Source organism: Ambystoma mexicanum, chromosome 1q (assembly GCF_040938575.1).
Source record: "Ambystoma mexicanum isolate Mex_15411 chromosome 1q, UKY_AmexF1_1, whole genome shotgun sequence".
Lineage (NCBI taxonomy): Eukaryota > Metazoa > Chordata > Amphibia > Caudata > Ambystomatidae > Ambystoma > Ambystoma mexicanum.
The window spans coordinates 1227820953-1227846480 of record NC_090922.1 but is presented as its reverse complement, the minus strand read 5'-3'; the positions used below and the strand labels follow the sequence as shown (position 1 = coordinate 1227846480).

General features: G+C 46.4%; 1 protein-coding gene across 1 annotated transcript in view; it reads left to right on the top strand.

The window, feature by feature from the left end:
* The window catches only part of ROR1 (receptor tyrosine kinase like orphan receptor 1), an 871402-nt gene that overhangs the window by 483966 nt on the left and 361908 nt on the right, over positions 1 to 25528 (top strand). The window lies entirely within an intron of this gene.

Sequence of the window (25528 nt, the reverse complement as noted above, 5' to 3'; positions counted from 1 at the left end):
GGATTTCCTCCTGGCAGTGGGCACTCTGGACCTGATTCACAAAGATTTCCACAGAAAAAAATGAGGTCATGCCTGTGATTATCTCAGATATGCACCTGCCACTTCAGACCTGACTTACAAAGCAAATGTGGAGATGCTTCAAGCATCCTTGAGATACCCACGGATGTCTTATAGATAGCCCAGGCATCTCCAAAAGGCTTTGTGAATCAGGTATAAGGTAGCAGGTGCGAATGAGGAGATGCTGGCGGGCACCATCTTTCAGTGTACCGGAAGGAAGATGCCTTCTGGATGAGGAAAGCTACTGTTCACTGGTACTGTGGGCCAGATTGGAGATTTTGCTAGGATGGGGCTGGTGTGTGACCTCTAAACAGGGGGAATGGCCTACTTTCAGTGCCTGCAGCAAGCCACAAACTTAATCGCACCTCTAACTCAACCAGTCCAGTTTCGGATTGCTTGTAATAGTGCCTGTCCCATGGAGAGAAAGAGTAGCCTTTAATGTCTCCCGGAGGATCGGTTTACAATTGCAAATTGTCTCATGATAATATCTCATTTTTATATAATTCTTCATGCCCGACTCCTTCAACGATAAAAGGTGCTACCACTAACCAATTCATTAGTACTCCATCTGTTGTCATCGAAGGGCTAAACGGCTATGTCAACCCACCAGGGATTGAACCAAAGTGACCAATTACCTGACAGAGCTGTTTCCAGTATGAGAACGACCTCACAGGAGGAAGGAGAAGGGATGGACCAGGCGCCAAATGAGCATTGGATGAGACTTTGCGCTAGGGCGTGAGCCAGTCAACACTGATTTAATCTTCACAGAGAAGGTTAAAATACCCACAACGAACCTAAGCTAACTACAACAAGTCGGTGTTCAGATTCTGTGGCAAAAATAAACAAAATGATTGAATAAAACAAGAAATCCTTGAGCGAAAAAAGGGAATTGATGATATATCAGATTTTGGCGATAGAGTTGGAAATCCTTCATCGACCCCTCAATCGGCATATGCACGAAGAGCACCCCCTGAAAAGCAAGGGAACAAGTTATCGAAGCGAGATGTGCCAAAGAAACTCGAAATGAAAACCTTTGCATATTGCTTGATGGAAAATAAGCAACTACCCTGGAAGTTGTAGACGCAGCTCGTGAAAATCATTGTGCCAGTGTATGCCAATATATCCAATCCCTGAAAGGGCATATGATAGATTGCTATAGAAAGCACACCATTCCAGAAATATCTCCCACATCTAGTCCATTTCGGCTAACATTTACCTGGTAGCTCACAGAGTGTCATGGTGGCACACACGGAGGCATTAACATTACCGGGCACAATGCACAAGTGTAAGCTTGGTGCCATTCAGAGATTGCATCCACAATGCCCAGAACCCTTTATGCATTAGAGGCTTTTATTGTGGGAATTGCACCCATTTTGGCATTACAAAAGTGTCCCACAACATGGATGCAACGTTCATCTCGGATTGGTCGGCAATTTCTGCTTCCTAAGGTTGGGGATAGAGGGGAGGGTCCCAGAGACCCTCTGCATTGCTGCCAAGAGTTCAGACCCACTCAGAAGCACTCTAGAGGGAGGTCCTAAGCCATTTGGGACCTTGTGGACACTTCTGTACTAGAGGACGCATCCACCATCCCAGAATGGTCTGTAATCCTTCTCCCCAAAACAGGGTGTGGAGGGCAAGGATTTCAAACCTTCGGTTTTGCCTGTAAGGTGTTCAGTCGTGCGCAGAATCACTCTACAGGATGCCTACAGGGCCCGCTGTCAAAGTCTGCTCAAAACGCTTTTGTGCCTTGCACACACTTGGTGTTCGTTTCCTTAAAAAAAGAATTACATTGTGCTCTTACATCCCTCTTTTTGCTGGAGTCCAGCCTCTATGTGCGGTAAAGAGTTTCGAACCAGTGCTGTCTGCGCTGTATTGCTTCCAAGAGAAGTGCTTTCGCCAGATTGAAAGGGAAGAAGTTGGAAATGCTGGCACCATCAAGAGAGTTTATACTCTGAAATCAAGCCCTCCCTGTTTCTCATACATGTACTCATGAGGTGGCTACTGCCTTCACGCCCTCCTCCTTACACCAGGATTTACTTACGATCAGTCTCCCCTGCACTACCTTCAAGCTTACAGCGCACTTAGGGGCTTTAACCATAACCCTATAGTCCCCTGCCTCCCTGAACTTACCCAGAGCTGTGTTGCCCTGGTTGCAAATCTCTTCCCTCTCCCTGGCACTTACTCCCCTCTCTCTCCCCCCTGCACTTTGGCGCTGTTGCACTTGCACGATCTGAATGACACAAGGCCTAGTACGATCGTTTGTCTTATCCACCCTCTGTATTAACTCCCTTGTCTTGTCGCGCCAAGAAACACTTGTGTACTGGCGCGTTATAAATGACATAACGTATCATATCGTTATGGAATGACCCATTACCGGAACAGGGACTCTTAAAAAGCTTTTTAACTTCTGTCCACTTTTGCTTGTCCCACCCACTCTGTTGGTTGAAAGCATTAGACCCTCCCCTTGCTCCCCTTGCTCAGAATCCTAATGTTATGTTTTTCCTGTCCTAAGGGTTGTATCTGTGAAACACGGGGGCCTGCAGGGCTTTTTACTTTCAATGCTCTGCACATGCTCATAAGTGGTATGACCAAGCTGGGCTCCCTGGGACCTTGCTAGGTGATGGTCCGCTAAGGTCAGCCTTCACATCCTCATGGATGTTTAATGCCGGCGCAAATACTGGAGAACCCTATGGAGTCTGCTGGCTTTACGCGCCAGCAAAAAGCAGGTGAGCACCATAGAGAGCCATTGAAAACCCTGCCTGCCATGTGTACATGGCCATCAGCGTTTACTCAATTTGCATGGCAGAGAGCAAAGCGGGAGGGCAAAGGGCGGTGTGCACACTTGTACACGATTTCCGTGCAAATGATGAATATTCAGAGGCGAGGACCCACCTTTGTGAAACTCTGGATATAACATGTCATTGCCACTGTATTACAGGCTCACATGCAACGAGCTCCAATGGGGGTCAGTAGCTAAGGAAGGGCAGTGTGAAAGGAAGGTAAAAGCAGTTTACGCTTTCCTTTCCCGCCCGCTTCATTTCCCTGCAATCCTGAGGCATAGGGGGCAGGAAAGTGGGGATAGCCGAGGCTTTGCTTTCCTCCTCCTCCTTATCAGGGGAGCATTGGCATTTAGGCCTGCAAGAAGTTTTCCGGCAGGCGTAGAACCAATGGATTCCATTGGAATATGCCTGCTAACGCGGCAGGCGGATTCCATTGGAATCCATTTTAAAACGCTGTCTGCAAAGCGTATTTGCAGTTAGTCTTTTATATAAAGTAAAAGTCAAGAGTAAAGGCGATTTATGCTTTGCAATTACACTCTGCCTTGGTACTGTTTTAAAATTGCATGCAGGGGACGCGCAACGCGCAAGTGTACGCGTTGGTGGCCCTCAGCATGCAATTACCCTTTTATTTAAAATGGCTGCTATGCCACATACAAATATAATTTCAGTTGGGTTCAAAAAATGAACCTCTGACGTTATTTAGACAAATATATGCCTTTGAAGTGCGGGAAAGTATTCCGGTGAGCATGTCGCCAGTACTTCTGTACAGCAGAGATCGCTTACAGTCACTCTGTATCTAGTCAGGGAGCTTGATGGCTTAATCTCTTGCCCAGGGCTACAGGTTATTTCATATCTTGAGTCGCTGCTGTCTTTCCATCCCGTGACAGGCTGCCGCTGAGGTGGCGCAGTGGGCTTATACGGGCGCTGCACGACCTGGAGGCCGGAGGCGGGGCCTTGTCTTGATCAGGGGTTCATGAAGTTGGGACCATCTGGTTGGGTATTAGCGACCTCGTGGCAACACTTTGATAACTTGGTAAAACAACTCTGTAAAAAGATATATGTATATGGTTGCAGTGTTGATAGCGGTGTAGCCCGTAGCTCGTTTACAGGCACTCTGTACTCACTCAGGACACTTGACGGCTTAATCTTTTGCCTCTGGGCTGGAGAGTCTTCCATATCTTACATTTCTGGTGTAAATTCATTTCATGACAGCTTGTCTGTAAATAGCTCAATGGGCTAATGTCAATGCTACTGAGCACGTCATACAACATAAAGGTCAAAAGTTGGAGGATTGTCATGGACGACTCTGTCTTCCATCCATGTGAGATTAGTAAAAATGAGAAATATTTGGTGCGGTAGTAAGGATGGACGCTTTTTTGCCTTAACGCTATATAAAAATGCATAGTATTATAACGCTACCCGCAAATGTTCCTCGTAAACAGGCTTACTCAATGCCAATGAGATGATGGGGACAGATGGCTTTGCGGTGGAATTTGCCCAACAGCATAAAAGTCACAAAAGGAAATCCCCCCCAGCCCCTGTAGTTCTAACCCATATATAAATGGAAAGGGATTGAAACCACCTCCCAGGCCCCATCCAGTTTGCTAAATTTCCCTGTTAGTTGCATTATGGCCGATTACTTCTATGTAGTCGCCAGCTCTGCCTTTGCTTCCACATATTAGCTGAAGAAATGAGGGGCAAGTGCTTAACACACCCCTAAACTATGTTAGATCGGCCAAGATAATCATGCAGTAGGATGCAGGGATTGGTGCGTTAAGGTACTCTGCATTATCACCTTTTTCGTCACCTATCACACATGCTGCAAATAAATATCTGGTGGTACAAATTCTGGGAAATAGACTTATCGGAAAAGATTTGTGCCACCACTCAGGGTCGTCTGGCTCGACACATTGGAGATTGGCTTCCTTTCCATGAGTTTTGTGACAGGTATTCTCTTCGTTCAGTTAAAACGCTGCTGTTTAAATACTTCTCTCTCATTTAGTCCCCAAATGTTTCAATGCTGATAGTGGGGCAGGCCGTGTGCCGGACCAGTGAGGTTGAGGGGATGTTTCTTGATGCCCCTGCTAAGAGTAGGAGCTTACGTGGCCCTCTTCTGACCAGATCACTGGTTACCCTGCTTGTGTATTATTGCCATTTTGTGCTATAACCTGTAATTGTATTTACTTTTTTTCTGTTTATATATGGTTTTACTTTTTGTTTGTTGAATTTGTTAAAGGTTTTGTTTTGGGAGCATTGGATAAATAAGTCTTTAAATAAAATCCCCTGTCAGAACTTTTATTTTTCGCTGGACATCTTCCATTAAAATGACTTCCTTTCCCATTTGGATTTTCTGTGTTTTATTCTAAGCATGGTGGTAAAGGTAAAACCATGTGGTATTTGAAATATCACTTATTTGAAGCATGCTATCCAATTATGAGTTGGGATCACGTAGGTTATATACCTCATGGGGTAAATAGAAATTACTTCAAAGGGTACATATGCATATTTTTAAATATCCACAGTACAAACATGTTACCTACCCCATGCAGTACTTTATATTTTGCCAATGCAGTAAATATTATTTGCAACCCCAGGTCATAAGGGAGGTATTTTCAAAATAGGAGGTGTTTAAAATAGCACGAGTTTACTATTAGCACTATATTCTTGGAGCCTTACATATCCTCGGTGGGTTGATCTGAAAAAACGGTGTCTGTAGGGATCTCGAGGACCAGTTTGGGGGACCCCTACTTTAACAGCATGCATTGCCTCCACAAATTCAATGGGCTCCGGCCACCCATTTTCAAATAAGCCAAGCCAGCCCAGTGAAAACACTGAGCACTCCCTCAGTCAAACGGAAATGTTGGTCCCATTTGACGATTCAGAAAACCTAGAGCTCATGCCCAATGGACCATGCAAGACATGGGGTGTTATCTTTTTGCAGCCTTGCATGGCCTTTTGGGGATGCCGGCTAGGGGAACAATATGTCTGAATAAGCGTAGGGGGCACTCCTGCTCTTTCATGAACATTCAGATGACCTGGGGAGTGGTGCTGGGAATGCTCTGGCTCTTCCTCGCATGTACAGAAACCAGGTACATGAACAGGAACCAGGAAGTGGCCCCTGCTTCCTGGTGCACGTTTCTGCTTAGCAGGAGCCAAAGGGCTTTAATGTTAGGTCTCGTGAGGATCATTCTTTTGGCCTACTTTGGTGCAACCAATATGGATATATGTTCTTACTGTGGCATGGTATGTTTTGCTGGACATGAAAGGATAAATATGATAATTGTTATTACATAACTAGATTGGCCTACATTAATGCAGGCAGCCTGGCAATATTTTCTTACTGTTGCATGGTGTCTTTTACTGGTCATCTAGGGTAAAACAAACATGATCAGTTTTATTATGTAGCTAGACTGTTCTACAATTGTGCAGCCAGTCTGGCCATATATTATTTCTGTGTCATGGTATTTTTGCACTGGGCATCAATGATAAAGCAAACATCATAACTGTTATTACATAGCTAGAGTGGCCTACATTGGTGTATACCGTCTGGCCATGTATTCTTACTGTGGAATGGCATTTTATTTTACTGGGTATCAATGTTAAATAAAATGTGATAAGTCCTATTGAGTTGTTAGACTGGCCTAAATTGGCACAGACAGTTGGGACATATTTTCTTAACCGGGCATTGCTTTTTTACTGGCATATATAAACAGACCCGGCCTAGACATGTTTTCTGATTATATCATTACTGGCATTGTGTACAAAACAAATACGATTATGTATGGACACAGTCAGTGTGAAAATTGTTTATACACTTGCATATATTGTGGGAAAGCATCATAAAAATGTGTTAGAAAATGTGCCTATGCACTCTTGGTATCGTGCATCTATTAAATCTTTTCATGATTTATCCTTCAAACCAATTGCTAACAGTGTGGTTTCTTACACAATTTTTGCAGAAAGTGTACTGTGAAACACACCATTTCAACCTGTTATTTAAAAAATGTTCACTGGGGGAGAACTGTCATGCTCCTCCCTTGTTTGGTTCAGGCTCTTTTGCTTCGCTTGGCTGCCCACACATTTGTGTGGGAAACTTTATGCCCCTAAAAAATTTATCAGCCGCCACTGGTTAACTATGCATTTTAAGAATTGTAGAGAAAGATGCGTCAAGTTCATTTTATAGACCAAGAAAGGGGTTGTTATCGCGTGGTAATGACCCACCTAATGCCATACATTGGGAAAGAGTCATTGGGCCTCATTACGAGTTTGGAGGTAGCCATGCGGTTTTTAGCGGCATGGCTACCCCCAAACTCGGGTCCGGGTCCCGCAAAAGGGGACTTACCGGGCCATTCCGACCTTGGAGGGCCCGGTAATTCCCTTTCGCAGGACCCGGTCACAGTACGTCCCCATTCCAATTTGAGCCCCCATAGGGCTCAATGCGAATGGGGAGGATGCTAACAAAGGGCCCGTTAATGACGGGTCCATTGTTAGCATCCTGTTCTGCTAGCGGGTCCCCCTCTGCACATCTGGTCTGACCAGGCATACAGAGCGGGATCCGCTGCAGAACTCGTAATGTGGCGGCCCGGTATGCACGGTGCCGGTCCCTTACTGGCACGTTCATTCCGTGGCCGCCACAGTTGTAATGTGGCCCATTATCTTAAGCGATAATGACTCCTCCTCAGGCCTATAAGGCTAGTAGCACATGGTGGTAGTAGCGATACATGTTTTGGAGTTTTTGTGGTTAAGTAAAAAATGGTGCTTTAAGTGAGTTAAATAGACAAACTGAGCTATTTATTTATTTATAGAAATCCCAGGTAAAGCAATGCATTTTTGCCACAGTTCTTAGCGTATTTACCATAACAGGGCGGAATACAAAGGTCCTTTAGAATGGGGTGGGAGATCGTGGCTTAAAGACCAGTCTGTCCTGATACATTCTGGTTTCACCATCACCGTCTTGTGGCCAATGCTGGATTTTACTTATATGGACTTCAATGATGCACGGTGCGTCTCCCTTCGCAACTCTCATGCTGGACTTCCTTTGCATCTTGTACTCATGGTGGCCCTGAATCATGCTGTTCCAGCTTCATCTTGTATCCTGGCTTGCAACATTATGTGTTACTACTGACTTCTGCAATTGTATTCGCTCTCCTCTCTTGCTTCTCCACTCTTTTTGACTGCTTACTCTCTGTTCTCTCCTCCCCTCTCCCTTTTCCTATCTCCTCCCCTACTCCCCTTACTTTCTTCCATGCACTTACTCTATCAGAATTGTCCCTGGACTTACTGTGATAGCAACCTCGTCTGTCGCTCCCCTATCCCCTTACTGTTGCCCCCCTCCCTCCAGCACTATCTGAAACGTTGTCAGGCCTAATACGATAGTCACTGTGTTTGTTCCTCCCCTCCCTTTCTGCACCCCTCTCCCTCACCTTTTGTTTTCCTCCGGCTCTAGCAGAAATGTCGTCAGGCCTAGTATGGTAGTCGCCTGTCTGTTTCCATTTCCTTCCCACTCTCCCCCTCCCTTCTTTATCTATGTCTTAGCTCTTGCACTATCTGAAATGTCGTCAGGCCGAGTACGATAGTTAATTTCACATCCTTACTGTTCAGGGCCTGTAAGAATGTTGTATTTTCTCTTGTTCCCTTCCTTGCCTTGAAGCGCTTTGAAACACATTGTGTATAGGCGCTATATAAATAAACTATCATATCATATCATATCATGTTGTAGGGTAAGGTGGAAACATATACCATGGACAAGGAGAGGACAGCATAGCATAGGAAACGGGATGGTGGAGAAAGTGCTGAATTAAGGAAGGACTGGTTTCATTTTCTGGCATGGAAATAACATGGTTGTCTTCATAAGTTACGCATTTTAATTGCAACTTGGCTGCACTGGAACAGGTTTAACATGATGCATTTTGTGTCATGCAAAGCAAGTGGCTTGTTCGAACACAAATTTGCCTGGAAATTGCATTGTTGTTTCCCTGTCTACATCTCAAGACAGAATGTTCATAATGCAGTCAATACCAGTAGTTATTGACTGCACTCTAAACATTCTGATTGGGTGAGAGGGGGTCAGTAAAGACTCCCATGTGCTAATGATGGGTATTGTGAGGCTAGCTCATCAACCCAACAGTAAAAAGCTAGTCTGGTTTTCAGAATAGCTATAATGGATATTTAAAGGTAATTCATTTCAATGGAGGGTAAACGCGCATACTGTCTTTGGGCTATTTTAAAAACTCGACAGGATTTTACTATTTGGTTGATGGATGGCCCCCTGCTGTTTACGGCAATTACTTCACGGCTTTCGTGCGGCCTGTGTTCACAGCATACATTACAGTGGGGTCCCAATTCTTCCTGCAATCGCCGCAGGTCTTCTTTCAACAGCTCCCTGGTGGGCGACGGGTTATTGGCTAATTGACTTTTATCGCGTACACTGGGAGGTGCGATGAAAACACAGATAGCGCGCACAAAGGCGGGGATGAAATGGAGCTGCCTGAAGCTCAAGCGGGAGTGACAGGCAGCTGGGGCTCTGGCGGCAAGCGAGGCCGTGAGGCATGCCTTGCGTGGAGAGCATGCGCAGCCAGGTAGGAAGCAGGTGAAACACAAAGGAAGCCACTTCACCCCTAGAGCTGGCGGCCTTGTTCGTGTAAATAGAAAGAACAGATGTGGATGTTTTTGTTTACATGTTTAAACAGCTTATTGAATCCTCCAATCAAACGCGCCCTTGACATGTGAGGGGTAAGACAAAAGAGACTTGCCATTTACTCAGGTTTCTTAAGTGTATCCTGTATAAACAGCGTAGGCAGGGGTGACCAGATGACTCAGCTTTAGGGGAGCCGTTCCTTTAGCCAGCTATCCACATCAGGTATTAAGTAAAATATTTTCAAATATAAAGTTCTATGAATTATGACCGTGGACTGTTGCTCTGGTGACTTGCACCCAGGGCCGGCCTTAGGGGCAGCAGCGTCCTGAGCGAATTGGCACCCCCTCCTCCTCTGCATGCCCATGTTCAACAGGGGGAGGCACAGAGGGAGGGGCGGGGCCAGGATTGCCACTTTTTTTTCTTTTTTTTAAACCTCCTCACTTCGGTGAGGAAGTAATGCTATGAATAGGGTGCATCAGCATCCTATTGTTCTTAAATGTGGTCTACTGCCGCGGGCGCATTGACTAACAATGAGGCGCCTGCCACGCCTTCTGCCACTACGCCAGCTCGGGGGAGCCCTTGAAAGACTCCCCCGACCGGGCATGGCGGGGGCCAATGGCACCCTGGGGGGCGTGGTGTGCCCCGAACAGTCGCTCGGCTCGCCCTCCCCTAAGGCCGGCTCTGCTTGCACCTGCACGACGATCGGATGACACAGTGACATCAAAGATAAGCTCCATCTGAGCTCAAGTTATGTATAAACGCACCACTTCGGTGGACAACTGCAGCAGGCATCGCTATCCATCCACGCACTTTAGAATGCAGCTATGACTATGGCAATTTGGTCTAGCTGGACACGTAATGGCTTAACCCTTACACCAGACTGCCATTAGAATACATCGACAACCTATGACAATTTCTGGTCTAACTGTTACATATCGAGTCTCTTGCACTAGCGCTCTGTCGTGGCCTCCCTCAGCACCCGTCCACATACCTGACCTCTTGGGTTGCTTACTGGAGCCTAGCCAACCCACCCAATTCTTAACTGGCCAAATGCACACTAAGCCTTTTTGGAGAAATTTCCCATACCTGGACTTCGGACCTCGAGGGTGTTCCTACAACAAAGCGCTTAGAGGCCATACAAATGGAAAAGACACTAAATAAATGACAACTACTAATACTACTACTACTTGCCGCCATCCAGTCGCTCTGACTATAGAGTCAAGCTCTGCATCTGAGGATACTGACTGCCTATTGGTGAGGTGGATGTGAAACACCAGTATACTTGTTTGACCTTTCATTGCTCATATGTAGTGGGCTGAGCAGGGGGGCATGCCCCAGGTGGAGAGTGAACACACAGACACGTATCTTTTTGGATGCCAAACCGGACAGATTTTACTATCACAGCAAACCTCAATGCACTCCAAAAATGTGACATATTTCCAATACACAGTTCTCAATAATCAATACATAACTTTCAACACTTCCTACTGATAAGTGTTCCTGGTCGACCATGGCTATCCGGCCCGCCGGGGTGTCTCTTGGAGGTAAGGCCCTGTCCCCTCCCCACCACGCCCTTCTCGGGAGGTGTTACTGGGAGGCAGCCCCCTTTCTCACCAGGCCCAGCAGCCCCCCAGTCCCGACACCCCCTCCCCAGCCGGAGCCTCTGAACGCTGTAACCCATTCCAGCTCCAGAGTCCCCTGGAAAGGAATCTCAGGGTCCCCATGGTCCTTCCCACCTGCAACCCTCACCCTTCCTCGTAAAAGAAGCGTAGGTGGGTTGGGAAAAGAACTTCCAGAGGTCGAGGGGTCTCCATGCAAGCGGTGCAGGTGTGGCAGCGACAATCGCAGGGAGGACGAGACAGAGAACTGTACTCTCCTCGTCCCCCCGGGGCTCTCTTTAAGCCCCAGATTGGCAATGCCACGCACGCACCTCGCTCTGCCCAGAGCCCAAAAAACGCCCCCAGCCCCTGCTGGGGGGCCAGTTTCAACCAGCATCCTCCTGGCCCCTCCACTCTGACTGCCCATGGGCCGCCCAACCAGGCACCCCCGTTAAGGAGAGTTATTGCCTATGTTACTGCTAACTAACTGATATCAGGCTTCAAAACAGCATAGCCATTTGAGTAACAGTTTGAAGTAATCTGGTTTACAGAGCAGCCGTGTGTGTGTGTGTGATGTCATGAGCTGTGGAAGGTTGGTGTTGGAGTGTTCTACTGGGTGACAGTGAGTGAGAGAGCAAGCTGTGAGCTGAGAAGATGGGTGTGGGGGTGAGCCCGGTGTTTCCCTTGTAAACATGTGTCATCTGTGTTCCCTACCATCCTCTTGTCTTGTTGATGGAGTACAGGACAAGGACAATAAAGACCCTAAGAACTTACCTTGAGTACCGGAGGTCTTCGTTACTACACTGGCGACGAGGATGGGATGGTAGGTGGTTTGCCTTCCAGATGGCGCTGCTGGGGGGGTGCAGCACTCCTGGAACACCGTCCCCGTGATGTCCCTGCACACCCAAGAGGGTCTGTGTTGATTTGTCTCATCACAGGAAGTTTGTTGCCCCGGTGAAGTTCTGTGTCTAGCGGCCGTCGTACTTCACTCCTCCAGGAAGCCCCATGTCCAGAGCGCAACGCGCTGTCAGTTGGTGCTGTGGTGAATATTCTCTGGCTATGGAGGGCAGTTTGCAAGTTCTGGAGCCCCTCCTGTGATTAAGGAATCAGCGTTGTTTCTCTTTGCAGCGGGTCTCTGGGCTGATTGCAGCTTGCAGGGCTGCATTGCCCGTGTGCCGCCGTTGCGGGGTGGACTTGTGCCGCCGCCTCTACTGCCAGGAGGAGGTTGTATTGGAGCGGCAGCGGAGAAAAGGAGGAAGGCAGGGACGCGGGGGGGTGGTCCGCCCCTGGATGTCCATAATCAAGGAGACGTCCTGGAGAAAGTTTCTCCATGGTAGCGCGGCGGCATTGCAGAGTTTACGCCTTCCGCCGTGTTGCTGAGCAGAGACGTGCCCTCTACGCGCGGGCCTGGGTATGGTTGCAGGCACCTCCCGTGAGTTTAGCTTAGAGATGGGGGTGTCTAAAACTGAAACTGGTGCTGTTGCCCTCGGTGCTCGGAAGGTGTAAACGCCGGTTTGGAAGGGGTTAACATGCAGCTCCGTGAAGTTGTTTGGACGGCGTCTCTGTTGATTTGGTGACATCACTGCAGGGAGAGGCGTTCCTGTATTGTCACGTGCGCAACGTACGTTGCTCATGCCTGCGTATCAAGGCCTCGTTCCAGCGGGTCTGAAAGAAGCAGGAATTGGCCTGTATGGAGTCCACCACTGGATCGGAACACGCCTGGATAGTTGCCACTGGGTTTGGAGTGGTTTTGTTGAGTGGCGAGTACATCCTGTCATTGCTTTGGAGCTTCAGCAGTTGGAGCATATTTTTGCAGTCTTCTCTGATTACATACTGGGCAAGAATTCGTTTGGAATTTGCCTGGTGTAGGGCGTGACATGGGACTTTGGTCAGGTTAGTGTATCGGGCCGTGTGAGTGAGCATGGGTGCAAATTACATGTTGTGGCCCATTTGTTTCTTAGAGGTACCAGGCGCTCTTAAATCCCTGGGGGGGGGGTCTCGTGGCTTAGGTTATGAAGGCCATTGTCTGTTCCCTGTGGTGTCCATTGTTGTGGCCTTTCGTGGGAAAATAGAACCTTGTGTATAAGGGTTTAGTGTTTTTCCCTTGCAACTCCCGAGTGAGGGTGGGGGTTGTAATGTCATTAATACTGCAAATGCAAATGACCAATGCCATTGCTGTGTTTCATCTGGGGGGTGGAACTTAGTTTTCGTGTAATGTTAACCCCAAGAAGTGTGGGTTGGGGTTTGAACTTATTTATGCAAGTAAATGCATCAGTGTGACCTCTGTCACTTTGAACACTGACTTTCATGTTGTAATGTAATTAATACTGCAAATGCAAATGACCAATGCCATTGCTGTGTTTCATCTGGGTGTGGAACATAGTTTTTGGGTAATGTTAACCCCAAGGAGTGTGGGTTGGGGTTTGAACTTATTTATGCAAGTAAATGCATCAGTGTGACCTCCGTCACTTTGAACATTGACTTTCATGCAACATTGACATTGTTCGTGCCCAGGAGTTCATGCCGGATTGCATATGTGGGCCGTATTTCTCATGCTAGGGGACAGAACATAATTACTTCCCATGTGTTATGCAATGTTTTCATCTTTTCACATGTGGTCTTCGTGATGTTTACAATCAATTTTTCATGCATAACGCAATTGTTTATCAGCAATTTTTATTGTTGCATGCTTAATGTTAACAGTGTTTGTAGTGTGAGTGCGGTGTGTGCGTGCAAGTAGTTTGTGCACGTGAGGTCGCATGGTTCTTGGTACCTGGCATTTTCGCCATGTCTGGTGTGAGAGTGCGCGTGAGCTTGTTGACAGCAGGGGTTGTTGTTTTTTCATGGTGCCCAGCTTTGATACTGGGGTAGGTCACCGTGTGTATGGTCATGGGTTGGATTCATTGCCCATGTGTGTGTGTGTAGAGTGCTCGGTGTGCCTGTTCTCATTCTGTGTTCTATTGTAGTGCCTGGTCTAGCGCCGGTGGTTTTATAGTGCCCGGTTTGGTCCCAGGGGAGGTCGCTATGGTGTTTTGGTCCCAGTTGTACATTATTCCTGAGTGTGTGGTTGGAGTTGATATAGTGGTTATGGTGTTGTGTTATGGTCATTAGTGCCTGATGTGTATTCAAGGTAGGTCACTATTGGCATTGGTGTTGTGGTCATTAGAGCCTGATGTGTTATCTGGGTAGGTCACTATTGGCATTGGTGTGTGGTCATTGGTGCCTGATGTGTTATCAGTGTAGGTCACTTTTGGCGTGGGTGTTGTTCTCAGGGCAGCTGTTTTGCTGTAGTGTATTACATAGCGTTTGTTTTAACTTCAGTCTGGTCGCTATGCCTGAGTTGTATTGAATTTTCATGTTGTCCATAGTGCTTGGTCTAAGGGCCGAGGTAGGTCACTATGGGTTGGGGTTTTAACTTTGCCAGTTTTCACCTCCTGATTTCGAGTTTGGTAAATTAGGTTGTTACTGGTTGTTTAGAAATGGTGTAATGTTAGAAAGAGGAAATGGCCAACGGTTTTGTGGTAGTGGAGCAGTATTGTGGATGCGGTTCTTCTTTTTACTGCAGTCAGGGTTGTGCTGCGTGGGTCCCTCGGTTGCTGTTGGGCATTTGTTGTTGCTCCCTTAGGGGGCGGTTGGTTTGTGCTCAGAGGGGCAGCTCTGATACTTCGGGGTGGCAGACCGGAGTGGAAGGTGTTGAGTGCGTTGGAGGGTAAGTTCGGTTAGGTAGTTGTATTAGTGTTATCTAACAATAGTGTGGCTAGGGGTGGCAGCCCTAGTTCCTGAGGGGCAGCTCAGGACAGGTGTAAGTGCTCTGTTTATTATTTTTGAGGCCTCGAGGTGTTAACCGAGGGATTTGGTGAGTTGTGTTGTGCGGTTAGCGTGCCGTTGGCATTTTCTACTTGGTCCGGTTTGCCCTGTGAATGGTTTCCTTTTGGGTGGTTCCTATTAATGGACATAGGCGGCTGCTGTGTTGCGGAATTTCTGGTACTGTGTTGTGTTTGGAGGTTTAAGGTTTGGTGCTGGTCACGTTACCTTAGTCATTCTTTTGTGTTTCCCTAGGGAGGGAGAGGTGTAGTAATCTGGCTTACAGAGGAACTGTGTGTGTGTGATGTCATGAGCTGTGGAAGGTTGGTGTTGGAGTGTTCTACTGGGTGACAGTTAGAGAGAGAGCAAGCTGTGAGCTGAGAAGATGGGTGTGGGGGTGAGCCCGGTGTTTCCCTTGTAAACTTGTGTCATGTGTTCCCTACCATCCCCGTGTCTTGTTGATGGAGTACAGGACAAGGACAATAAAGACCCTAAGAACTTACCTTGAGTACCGGAGGTCTTCGTTACTACACAGTTTCCTTTGATTCCGTGGGCCGTGTGTTGTTCTTTCCTGCTAAAGAGCTACTGTTTGCAAACTTCTCAAGAAATGACTACTTATTCATGCTTGCACAATTAAAGCTTTGATTTATTTTCTGTTGTGATTATATGTTGATGCATGTAAAATCAGTCAACCTAAGCGAAGAACGCATGAAACTCATTGCATTTCTTGAGAATAGACTGATTGGAGGGGCAGCCAGCAATTTCCACCTATGCCATGTATATGGCATACAGTAGGACAGGGGGGTTGGCTGATCTAAGAACCGCATTCCATACATTCCCAGCTTTGTGTATGTTTCTCCTTGACAAATAATGAATACACCCAGGGCTTTAAGTGGGCCGGGGCCTGCTGGGGATGAGCCCCGGCAGGCTCCGTAATTTCGTTTTGAGGCGGGGCCCTGCCGGGGCCCAGTAATCTCCCCCGACAGCCCTGGCCACTACACGAAAAGGCATTTTTTTCTACAGCCTGAAGCTCTCGCTCGTGTGCGAGAGCTTCAGGCTACAGAAAAAAATGCCTTTCAGCCATAATGGTGGCGCCGCACCTGCGAGGCATCCCTTTAATCAAGAGATTCCTGTCGGTCGCGGCCACCATTATGGAGAAACATGAGGCCGCTGGAAGCAGAGGCCTTGCTTTCTAAATACTGGAGCTGAGCTTCAGTATTTAGGAAAAAGGCCTCTGCTTCCAGTGGCCTCACCCTTCCAGCCTTAATGGTGACGCTACCCCTCCCCAGCTGGCGAGGGGCAGCACCACCATTAAAGGCTGAATAGGCAGGCGCTGTCCCCTGCCAGGCAAGCCTATACAAAATAAATGCAGAGATCAGCACCCTCTCCCCTATAGGGGAGAGGGTGCTAATCTCTACAAAAGGCTGCCTGGCAGGGGTGCCAGTAGCCCATTGAGCCGGGGCTCGTCAAGGGGGCGTGGCCTAACGAGCCATCAAGGCCCCCGCTGTTAGGCCACGCCTCCTCGATGAGCCCCGGCTCGATTTGTAGTGCCACTTAAGGCACTGAATACACCACTGAACGCTGTGGAGCACAGGCTTCCTGGTGCAGGCATGAGTTTCCCACAGAACGTAAAGGTTGTAGATGCACTGCCCTTCCCTGTTAATATACCTGGGCATTTCATGCCAAGGGAGCGAGCAGTGCAGCCTGAGCAATCACTGGCAACTATGTGAGCACCTGAGCTTTTGAAGGCAATAGTTGGTATGTGATTGCAATGCCTGTCATGTTATTTGAGCACAAGAGCACACAATGGTACCAGCAACACAAACATCCGCGCTACACTGCCTATATTGACGTCTGCACAGTTGGCTTTGGCAGTGCTTATTGTACTCTCTTCCAGTAGGAAGCCTCTGGATATGCAGTGTCACGGTGATCAAGCAATTGTCAAAGGTGGAGGGGGAGTTGAGATGCCTTACACTTTGAATGGGTGTATTTTAAGGATCCTTTTGTAATGGCAGGGTGTCTTGAGTTCCAGGGGTGGGAGATAGAAGACATTTGGGCGGGGCTAGGCCTGTGAATGAGTGGCACGCCATCCTGTCCCCCATCAGTACTCGGGTATCAACAGAATGAGGGCAGCCTCTCAGTAGGATTAACATTTAGGCAATACCATAGGCCACTACCAGGTGTGGTTAAAAGACTGCAGCCTTCTTTGAAACATGGAATTCTGAATTATACTTGTTATGCACAAATGTATGTAGCAATGTCACTTGAATATGGAATTGTACATATCTACTAACCACTAGCATTAAAACATTATGGGCCTCTGGACTGAATAATTACCCACAACGCAGATCTACAGATGAAACGTGATGTAAGATATAGCACACACATATGCCACTGAGTGACTTAAACCTTACTACTTGCCAGCTACACCGGGAACGTGGCAGTAGACGCAGATCTGATGTGACAATCTCACCTGGCCCTCTAAGTGTGAGGTGCTATTCCTGTAGGTGCAGAATAACTCCTCACTCTTGCTCCTGCCCTTATAGTGATAATAGCTGTCCATAAGCCGCCCCGCAGGACAGTATTAACCGTCTGAACTACAGGGTTTCAGGCACAGTCCCCAAGGGCTAAACCTACCCTACATTTAAGGAAAATGCACACAGAATGCATTTTGATACAGTGGGCCTCATTATGAGGTGGGCGGTAAGGGATACCAGGCACCGTTACGGAGACTGGTGCCGGTAATCCCTTACCGCCCAATTCTGAGGTCCCTTAGCAGGAGCTAATAACAGGCCCGGAATTAGCGGGCCCGTTATTAGCGCCTTCCCCCTTCCCATTGAGCCATATGGGGGCTCAAATGGGAATGGGGAATGGCATTTGGAATGGGGATTTACCGGGTCCGCCTAGGTCGGAATGTCCCGGTAAGTCCCCACTCAACGAGACCGGACGCGGACACGATTTTGGAGGCAGCCATGGCGCTAATAGCACCATGGCTGCCTCCAAAGTCGTAGTGAGGCCCAGTGCCTCCAAGTGGGCCGTATTTAATGCAAGGTGGTGTGGGGAAAAAAAACTAGTCGTGATTCTGTTACCAACACTTATTTTGGTGGTAACAGAATTACCGCCATTTTTACTGCACCGCCAAACTGCAGTGGAGGATTTTTCTCCAGCACCACAGTGGAAGTAAATCTGTCCCTTTAAGGTAAGAAATCGGCATCCCCATTGAGTCGTATACGACTCAAGGGGGATAAAAACCGCCCTACCACTACTAGTAATCTTGCGGTAAACCCACAGAACCAAGTGGCGGTAGCAATAACAATAAGTGAGTTTGATGCCTAACTATTTACCCCCCAAAAAACTGCATGTGCTTGTGGCTTTTAGGGACCAGACTTGGTGAACCATGGTAAAAAGCACACATGTTACACATATGCAAGGGCACTATGTATTCTACCGAGGAGCTCATTTTGAAAAAATGAGTAATTTGGCAGCGGGAACCCGTTACTTTAACACTTTAATGTAAGCCGTTCCCCAGCACCAAATGTTTGTCATTTGCAAATGTAAATGTAAAGGGAAAAAGACATTGTACAAGCATGTATGCCAGCTTTTTCCCTTCACATTTGCACACCGACTGCAGAGCGAGTAAACGCTGCATGGCATGTTGGCATGCTGGGCAGGATTTACTTTTGATTGTGAGCGCTGCTTGCCATGCTCGCATGGTAAGAGGTGCTCACAATTACAATTAAATGCTCCCTGACATGCTTGCATGTCGAAGAGTACTTGATTTTCATACAGGGTATCCCTGTGGGTTTCGCCTGCTTGATGCTGGTGCATAATGCTGGTGGATTCCATAGAGATCTCTAGCATTTGCACCGGCATGAATCTCCATGCCCGCACAAATGCTGGAGCTTTTGAATGGCGGAGAGGAAGGAGGTGGCAGAAATGCAAGTTGCGTTCTGCCCTCCTCTCCTCCATAGAAATGATTGAAAATGTGGGCTAATGTTAATGAAAGGCGTGAAAGCCTAACGCAAGCCTTTTCCACTTTCTGATAACGTTACGCCCCCATTGAACATGAGACCCTGAATGGAATGTAACTCAACAGATAATGGGCCTGATTTACCAAAGCTTTTTTGAATGCTAAAACCCAATTGAAAAGTGCTTTGTTAATCTGTTCCAATGTGTTTCTAGCAGTTACTCAGTAATGTGGAGTGTTAACATTTCTTAGCTGGCTTAGTGAATTTATTCTTCTATTTTTTTTACTAAGCCATTGGCATGTTATGTCATCTCAAACTTCCACCTCAAAGCATCTGCTCTTCCTATCTTTAATGATAGTAGAAATGTGTGTTCTTGTGCCTCCACAATCATCCAGGTGAAGTATCCGAAAGAGGTTCACTATTATAATTATAATCAATTGTAATTATAATTGTTGTTTATAATGCGCTTAATACCCAGAGGTTTCCAAGCACAGACAGGGGGATCGAACCTGTGAACCTGTGTTGCTCTGCGTCGTCTTGCTTCCAAGGCCTCCCGGATTTTTAGTTATTCCATTAATGTATGTACAAGCAGCATTGAAATTATGCTTCAAAAGGCACAGCAAGTGAACACTCTCTGAATGAGGTAGACTACAAAAGAAATATGAGCCAGACATGAATTGGCTGCACCGCACGGTCAGTAGTTACTATACTCATAACAGACTTTGGGCCTCACCACTAGTTGGCCAGTATCCCGGCAGTATTCCTGCCAGGATACCTACCGCGCTAACAGTGCTACCGCCAAACCCCCCAGCGCTATTAGTGCCAGATTCCGGGTTTGGCGGAACGGGAATTCCCTATTCCCCATTGAGCCCATTTGAATTCCCCATTGGGCCCAATTTTCGGCGCGACTACTGTCGGTGGTATTAACGTGTGGCAATTGCGCCGAAAATCTGCAAATTCGCAGCGGATTTCCTCCCAGCTCAGGGCTGGGGTAATCCTGCCAGACCCGCTATTTGGCAGACATTTAAGGGTTACTGCCAAACTTGTGATGACCCAGTTTGTGTGGACTCTGGCCTGCTGCTCAGGGGTAAACACGGGAATTCATCAATCCTTTATTGTGTACAATGCCTTGTATCAAATGATGGCTTCGCAGATAGATTGCAGGCTTTAAGAGTTTGTGCCATTTTGACTAGGGAAGCGCAGTGAGTAAAAACATTGCGTTGATCCATAAAAAGCCAAAAAGAGGAACCATAGATTTACGCTCAGACCCAATCAGAGAAGTACTGAAATTAGGAGGAAAGGGATTTCATGGTCTTTCGTACTATGCTCAATCATTACCGCAACAGCTTCAGATCACTGAGGCTTGTCTGGGATTTGGCATATTGTGCCCCCGCCCAGATATCCAGACCATTCTCTGTGGAAGGAAAAGAAAGGGGAATGGTGTACTGATGACAGAGCAAGAGAACAAGTAAAACGAGGAAGGGTTCAAGCAGATGAGAGGAAAGATTAAGGGATAATGATAGTGGTTTTATTTTTTTTTTATTTTTAGCATCTCGTTTCTAATTGAAACCATTCAGCTATACATTTCTTAAACATTAACAACAAGAAAAAGAGAATAAGAAACAACAAACAATAAACAATCAATATAAAAAAGAGAGCAAACAAGCAAACACGACAAAAAATCTTTCTCTTGAACACAATAACAAATCCAAATGTTCCCACGTTTCCATGATTTACTAAACTTTAAGAATTCACTATGTTTTTAATTTTAGCAAAAATAATCTTGACAAACTCCAGCAAAGCAAAAGTCACTGAAAATCTGGACCCTAGTAATAGATGGGACCAGATTTCTAACTCTATTAACGTCGTATATTTTACAAAAAATCTTTTCATCAAATTTGCTCTAGCATCTTCCATTCCTTGATAGTTCATAATAAGATGGAATAGCGACTCGTGTGGATACAGGCAAAGTCTACATCGATAATCGCTGTTAGCCTCTGGTTTCCTAGCCTCCAAAAGCTCCTTGGTTGGTAAAAAGTTCAACCGTATTCTCAAAAATTGAGTACGGACAGAGTCTGACGGAAATTATTGAAGATAAATTGGCATGACCCCTCGTCTCTTACTCTCAACACAGTGTTTACCATATCACTTATATCTGGATACAGCATCTTCTGTGTCTATAATGATAGTGTTTGTGATTCAATGGGTGCCTGATGATCCAGCCGAAAGTAGACCAGAGATCTGGAGTGCAGAGCTTTCAAGGGTAAATAACATAGTGCCTGAAGGAAAAGGCACCATCTACGTGAAGGCAGTTTCATAGCGAGGACCGGGAATGACTAATTGTGGTGCGTGGCAGTGTGACGGACATGAGATGTGCTCAAGGAACCCCCTTGCAATGGAAGTAAATAGCTGGCACAAGTACAAAAATACAGTAGGCGGAAAAGGCAACCGTTATGAGTTGTGGGTATCCAAGAAGAGTAGCAATCAATATTTTTTAAACATGCATACAAGTGTTAAAGTCTCAAAATTGGGGAAGTATTTGGTAGACTAGACTAGCATTCCATTGAGTGGTCATGGTGTTCTCTTCCAACCAAGCAGTGTGACCCAGTGAAGAGGAATTATGCTAAGAAACGCCTGGCTGGTTACAGCCATATCATCGCCAATAACTACCTGAAGGGACTGCAAGAGTAGTGTGACCTTTTTTTCACCAGGAACCCCGATGTACTGATGGAAACAACTGGCACTTTGGCTGTAGGCCCAATTATAGTCTGTGAATTGTGAAAGATGCTGACTCAAAGGAATTCCCTCTGGGCCACTTGTGATGTGTAGGTCTACATTGGTTCTATGTGATTATAGCGAAAACAATTTCAGAGAGGCCATTTTCAACGAAACAAAAACAGCGAGAAAAATATCGAATTATTTATTTTCTCTTTGGGGGATATCCATTCAAGCCCCCTTGTTTCCGTATGTGTTTAAGTCCATCCCAACCCCCTCCCCACAACTGTTATCTCCTTATCACACCCCCATCTATGTTTCCACAAACATTTGTTGGTTTTTTTGCTTTTTTTGTTTCATTATAAATGCCCTCTTTGTAATAGTTTTATCTGTAATCACTGGATACTCTCTCCATTTTCAGTGTCACTTTTTTCCAGCAACCATTGAAAATTGCAAAAAGTCCATACTCTTTCCCCCCCAAAAAATTGTCTTAGTTAATTTCAGAGAAAATTAATTTTAGGTTATATTATGTTAAGAGATTTTTCATTCTGTTCCAGTCATCACCGTAGTGGTCGAACAGCACCACGGCTTGGCTAAAAAGTGGCATATTGTGCCACCAATTGCGGTAGCTATCCAGACATTGATCTGTGAGAAAGTAGAAAGGGCAGCAGATACAGTTTTGTAAAGTCATTTTTCAGAGAATATTGTTATCAGGCATGTTGTCCATTTTCGTTTATTTATCTGTAAACATTTGTCACCGTACAAACATTTTCAAGAAAAGATTTTTTTATCAAAAATTCAAGACCGAACATTGTCAAAATAATTATTGGAAACAATAAGTAAGATCAATTTACTACAACACAAATACCACAGCAAGACAACACATAAAACTCAGTCGATGTTGTTCAACAAAATTAGAATGTGCCACAAGCCAACTAGTGTCAACACCGGGGCCTTTATTTAACTCCCGGCCTTCTTGAGGGCTGTGCAACATAATTGGTTTGGGAGCCAGATTCAAGAATTGCACCTAATATTGATACTGGATAAGTACCTTTAATCTCAGGCCAATCTGAGAAATGATTTGGGATATAAATCTCCAACTTCTCAGAGTGATCACCATATGTATAGAGACATTAATTCCATTTGGCAAGACTTTTCCCCCAGCAGGGCTCCATCCTTCCCACTCCTCTTTATCTATAATTGGATGGCTAGATCCAATTGCTCCGAGTTCAATCTCCTGCGCGCATTCTTGTCTGCAGCGTCTCGTGATAAAGGATGTCGCAAGTATATTAATTATGAAAGCCGAGCCTGTGTTATCTTTTGAACTGGCTACGGATCTCCTTGGCACACTATGCCTATGTACATAGAAGATGGCAGATTATTAAAGCAACGTGCCCGAGTGAACTGTAACGCAATGCCAACATGGACGTGGCGCGATGCATGAAAGGCCTCCCTGTGTCCACAAGGAGGCCTGTTCTTGATCGCCAAAGCATGGGCCTGTCACGGAACCCTAGCGCTGCTTCCGTGGATTAATATTAATCCTAGGCCAGATAAGCTAACATCAGTTTACAGGAAGCGAGGCCTCGCTGGCAGGGCAGGCCTGTCTGAGAATGGACCTCATGGCGCTCCTACCTCAGATAATGGGTCACTTATTCTGGTGGTGCTAGCTCTTGGTGCCAGATGGTGAGTCGGTCAAAGAAAGGTGGCAGCCGCCGCTTGCGATGCGGAACACTTCAAGGGGGGGTGAAGGGGTCGTTGGCGTTATTCTATCTGTAGCCACCTGCTCCAGCAGTCCAGCTGGAGGAAAGGTGCGTGACAGAGGAGAACGGATAAGCAGGGTTAGGGAAAGGTTACCGCAAGATATTTCTAAGATCCTCTCAAGAGGGGACATTATTTGGTGCATTTTTGGGGATATTTAATACAGAGGCAACCTAGCAACAAGGCACAGCACTGCAAAACGAACATTTATTGCAGCCAGAGTTCCCCAAACTTAGGGAAATGTACTGCGAAACGTCATGGCGCACGCGGTCCAGTTGAGAATTTGCAGAAATCCGGATATGGTGGATTAGAGGCGGCCAACATGAAATTTGGCCGGTACCCGAGGGTTCACTAGACAGTGGATTAATGCACTGTATATACATTTGCAACTCGAGGCAAATGAGATAAAGTGATTTGACCACAATCACACAATCGTTCTGATCAAGTGCTAGCGCCGGGAATAGAACCCCGGATGTCAGCCCTCTAAGGCAGCAACTCAGACTCTAGTCACATGTCTATTTCCTCCCCAAACGTCTCTTGGACACAGGCGTTACTTGCGCCTGTGGTTCCTGACTCGGTTTGCATTGACGCGGCCTTCCCACAGCCTGAGGTGTGATTCGTCATACTCATGTTGATGACATCCAGCTATGGCAGATGCTGTGACATGACCGCAGTGGAAGCCTGCGGACACAAATGCTCTGCCTGGCCAGAATTACAGAATGGAATCATTAATAATGGTTTGGCCTGAAAACCTTGACATAAACCTCTTGGCTTCCTTTGCCTACCTTATCCCCGGCCCCTCCACCACCCCCGTGCTCTCCAAGGTCCTAATGTACTCAAAGTACAGGTGAGCCGTCACATCCCCTCATGAGGGGGAGGGTTCTGGAGGGTAAAGAAACAATGGCTCCATGGACAGGGCGGCGGTAGAGGCCTGATCTTTTTTTCTTTTCATCTCTCATTCCTTTGGAACAAAGAGCCATGTGTCTGCCATTGGTTCCAGCAGCCATGGTGCATAGGGACCCTTTTAAAAAATGAATGAGCTTATTGCTTTGCTTTCTAAATAAAAAAATAAAATAGATAATAATAAAAGAGTGTCACTGAGGTAATGAGTCCCTGTCATTCACTCTTCCTGTCTGTCTAATTATCTATCTCTCTATTAGTGTATCTGTGCGACACCATACATCCCACCCACTCCACTCTTTCCCGGTCTCTATCTTTATACCTCTTAACCTGCCCCCTCTGCCGCTTATCTGCTGTGCTGTGGCCCACTCTTCTGGTTTCCTTCTAGGCAGCGCCCCCTACAGACCTGCGCATGGCAGGAGGCCTTCGGTATGCAGCCTTTCATGCATAGGCCTTTAGGGGGCGCAGCCTAGCGACCACCAATGGCTGAGTCTGATGCTCAGCATCTGATCACAGGAGTCCAGTGCCCCTACAGAATATAACGTCAGGTTTATTTTGATAAATATCTTGAAAAGATGGGGCCCGTTGATTGGGATTCCTTCTGGAAAGGTTGCAAAATGGTCACTTTCTACTGCCATTGTTGGCTTTATAAATTCCTTAGGCCACAATGATGATGATAGGTAATATAAGTCTGAGGATTGGTAATTTTGTAATAACGTTGCATTTTTTTAACTTGTAATTGTAATGGGTTATTTATAACGCGCTTACAACCGAGTGGTTTTTCAAGTGCAGACCTGTGGATCGAACCTGTGTTGCTCCGGCCAAGACGAGCACGTTGCCATCTATCCTCCTGAGACTCTGTTGAGTGCAATTAATGTTTTTCTTTTTATGCCATCATATTGTTAAAGTTGAACTTTGTTTTAGCCAATAAACGAATACAAAATAAAAAATAAATAAATAAGGACCTGACCACAGAAGCAGTTTACAATGGCGCAATCCCATAGGAAAATGCTCCATGAATCAGGCTCTAAGAGTTTTATGGTGACTGAAAACATGGCACTGGCAATGGCACTGTCGCCTGTCTATTTAGTCTGTATGCCCATGGGTTTGTAAACCCAAGAGTTATAAAAACCGCCTGCATATTCAGGGCGATAATACCCCCAAACCATGCCTCTATTACTGATAGGAGCCAACATCTCCATTCACCAATGAAATGCAACGGGACGTCAGGAAGGGGAATAATAGAAACTCGATATTAGGTGTAGACGCTTCTAATTGCTCCACACCCGTAATAAGCTCAGAGTTCCCTAA